Source organism: Carettochelys insculpta, chromosome 7, assembly GCF_033958435.1.
Source record: "Carettochelys insculpta isolate YL-2023 chromosome 7, ASM3395843v1, whole genome shotgun sequence".
NCBI classification, from domain to species: domain Eukaryota; kingdom Metazoa; phylum Chordata; order Testudines; family Carettochelyidae; genus Carettochelys; species Carettochelys insculpta.
In genome coordinates, this window is record NC_134143.1 from 74,834,712 (window position 1) to 74,838,475 (window position 3,764).

Here is a 3,764-nt window from a genome sequence, read left to right on the forward strand (position 1 = left end):
CTGCACAAATGGCCATTTCGAAGTTTACAAATGAAGCGCTGAAATGCATATTCAGCGCTTCATTAGCATGCGGGTGGCAGCAGTGCTTCGAAATTGACGCGGCTCGCCGCCGCGCGGCTCGTCCAGACGGGGCTCCTTTTCGAAAGGACACCGCCTACGTCGAAGTCCCCTTATACCCTACACACAGCCAGCCAGGGGCTCCCCACCGGGGACAGCCCCACCCCACACACAGCCAGCCAGGGGCTCCCCACCGGGGACAGCCCCACCCCACACACAGCCAGCCAGGGGCTCCCCACCACAGACAGCCCCACCCTACACACAGCCAGCCAGGGGCTCCCCACAGGGGACAGCCCCACCCCACACACAGCCAGCCAGGGGCTCCCCACTGGGGACAGCCCCACCCCACACGCAGCCAGCCAGGGGCTCCCTACCAGGGACAGGCCCACCCTGCACAGGGCTCACCGGGGGCTCCCCAACAGAGTGGCTGTGAAGGCGAAGGCAGAACCGGGTTCAGAAAGGAACTGGCGGAGACCAGGGAGCAAGAGTCCCCCAGTGTCTGCTCACCAGGGCAGCAACCCCTGCTGGGGGCGTCGCTCAGCACCTGACGGCCCGAAGCTGGGAACGGGGCTGGGGCGGGATGATCGTAGGTTCTGCCCACTCCCTCCGGGGCACTGCCTGCTGTGGCAGGACAGAGCCTGGGCTCGCTGGCCCACTGGACTGACCTAGCACGGCCGTTGGTATGTTCTGGTGCAGGCGCAGGGGCAGAGAGCTGCAGTCATCTGTTCCTGGGGTGGGGCGTGAGGAATTCCACCAGCCCTGCCCCTGCCCCTGCTCAGGGGGCTGGGATGGGGCAATGCATCTCCCCCTGGCAGCGTGATCCTCTGCTGCCCTGAGCGCCAAGCCCCTAAAGCAACTCTCACGCCCTCCCCGGGTGCCAAATGCCCCAGCAGCCGGCCTAGCTACCCCGCAGCTCCACCTGCCCTGCCGGCTGCCCAGCACCATCGCACAGCACCGCACAGACGCACACCGGGCAGCGTGTGATACAGCATGTGGATTTCCAAACCAGCCCACCAGAGCTGGCCGGCCTGCACTGAGCTGGGGAAGCAGAGACCCATAACTCCAGCATCCCTGCTGACTCACGAGCATCCAGCTGGCTGCCTGGGCCACGGGGCCGTGGCTCTGGCTGGGCTGGGGGAAGTGCACCGGGCTGGGACAGCAGCTTTCACTCCAGGAGGCACAAGGAGGTCGCACGAGACGGTTCACAGTGCTCTGCATAGTGCCCGCTGCTGGGACCCCCACTATGTGGCCCCAGTGAGCATTGGGGTTACGCCGGGGCGGGGGCCAGCCACCCACAGAGCAGAACCAGGAATGCAGCACACGGCTGGAAGGAGTCAGAGCCATCCGCTCAGCCTGGGGGAGGGCTCTGACTCACAGCAGACGGGGCCCTGGGCAGCGCGTTCCAGGGGCGCAGGACAGGCCCAGAGCTCTGCACATGGCCTGTGAGGTCCTAGGGCAGGGACCAGAGCAGCTGGTGTCTGCACAGAGCTGGGGGCACTGGGCCAGGCCCTGTCAGACCTGCGCTGAGAGCCGCCACGCTGAGAAGAGCAGTGGCCAGACTGTGCTTCCTGCAGGGCAGGTGGCAGCTGAACGTCAGCGGCCCAGCCTGCCTGCGGGATGACTGTGCCAGGAGCATGCCTGGCGTTGGCGTCTCTCCCGCAGGCGGGCCTGGCGGAGCGCCCACGGTGCCCGGGATACAGCCTGGGCTGCCGGATTTACGCAGCTTTTCATGCCTCCACATCACCAATGCACATCGCTGCTGACGCGGGCCTCTGAACCGGCTGGTTTCAAATCTGGGGCTCGGGGCAGGATACTGGCCCAGGCTCCCAGACTGCCCCAGCCTGTCCCGGCAGCACCAGCGCTTCCCGGGCTGGTAGGTGGGACTCTAATACAGCACGGCCCTGCGGACCTGGGTGTGAGAATACCTGGGCTCTCACCCAGCTCTGTCGCTGCCCCACTCAGGCCCAGACTGTCCCAAAGCGGCTTGGCTGGACTTTGGGAACTGCGGAGCCGTCACGCTGCCCGAGGCCGTGGGTGTGAGGCAGTCTGAGAATCAGGCCCCCCGTGTTGCAAGCTGGGCGCTGAGACCTGGGCACCATGCCTGGCGGTGTGCCCCCCCCAGCACCCCGGGACAGGGGCTGCCCAGCCCGGCCCGGCCCGGCCCGGCCCTGCCCTGGGAAGTGCTGCAGCCCTGGGACGGGACGGCACCGGTGCAAGGTGCTCACTCGCTCACCCATGAGGTGCCGGGCCTTTCGCTCGGCCGGGGGCAGGCTCCCTGGGGGCTGGGCCACCTCCGCAGGGCGGCCCCCCGCGCAGGGCGGGCTCAGCCCCAGCTCCTCCCGCTGCCGGCGGGTGCGGCCGAGGTGGTGGACGATGAGGAGGTGGAAGGTGACGATGGCAGCCAGCGGCAGCAGGAAGCAGAGCAGGCTGCGCGCCTCGACGATGCTCCTGTAGACCAGGTACGGCGCTGGCTCCAGCATCTCGCAGCCGGTGGAGAGGAAGACGCCCGTCTCCTGGCGCGTGGCGGTGTCGTCCAGGACGCAGGCCGAGGCCTGCCCGTACACCGCGGCGAGGGGCAGCCAGCCGAGCAGGGCCAGCAGGTCAGCCATGTGCGCCTGCCGCAGGCCGGTGATGGCCCACGGCGGGTGGCAGATGGCCACGTAGCGCTCGGTGGTGAAGGCGACGATGGTCCATCTGGTGATGGCACAGCACACCTGGCGGGCCATGAAGTAGAGCTTGCAGACAGCGTCGCTCAGGGCCCAGGGGTAGCACTGCCAGCAGTCGCGGTACAGGGTCACCGGCACGGTGAGCAGCATCACCACGTCGGCAGTGGCCAGGCTCAGCAGGTAGCAGCGCACGGCCCTGGCCCACGTGCGCCCGCTCCGCAGCAGTGCCAGCAGGCTCAGCCCGTCGGCCAGCAGCCCAAAGGGGAAGAGCCGGCTGTAGAGAGACGGTGACCGGGATGGCCCAGGAGGCTGGCTCCTGCTGCTGGGCGCCGTTGAGGGGGGCTGGGGCTCCGGCTGGCTCCCGGGGGCCCCTGTGGAGCCGTTCCAGGCCGAGCGGTTGTGGGCTGTCAGGTACCCCAGGCAATCTCCGGTCCCTGCCCCCAGCGGCTCAGAGCCGTTCCTGGGGCTCGGAGCCATCCGGCCAAGGGGGGAGCGAGGAGCAGGAGCAGCGGCTTGGCCTGTCTCCCAGCCTCACGGATGGGCCCTGGGGAGCACTCGGGGCAGGGTCTCCAGGGCAGCCCAGCGCCCAGGCTCTGCGGCAGCCAGCCCCTAGGGAAAGCAAGGGGCAGTCACGGTGTGTCTCTGCCCCAGTGCGGTAAATGGCTCCACCCTGCCCAGCGCCCTGAACACCGGCCACTTCCCAGGCACCGGCAGTTCCAGCTCAGCCGCAGCACCGAGCCCCGAGGTGCAGAGCCAGCCCAGGCTGCCACGGTGAGCAGAGCAGGGCTGGGAAGAGCACACAGGAATCCCTGGGCCCAGCTCTGCCCACCAGGCAACACCGCCATGCTCTGCCCCCCATTCCTCGGTGCAGGTGCCACAGAGCCCCAAGGGGGCAGAGCCCTGGCTGTGCAGGAGGTGGCAGTGGCAGGCCCCTGCGGGAACGGGCCTCAGAGCAGCAGCAGCCCCAGCTCCCAGCCCTCAGGCTCGGCAAAGGGGGAAGCGGCAGGGTGAGGACACTGGTGCAGGAGTCCAGCTCCCAGC

General features: G+C 68.7%; 1 pseudogene; it reads right to left on the bottom strand.

Annotated features, from left to right (window-relative positions):
- Positions 1-458: 458 nt before the first annotated feature.
- LOC142016155 (neurotensin receptor type 2-like) lies at positions 459-3,200 on the bottom strand (annotated as a pseudogene).
- Positions 3,201-3,764: the final 564 nt, after the last annotated feature.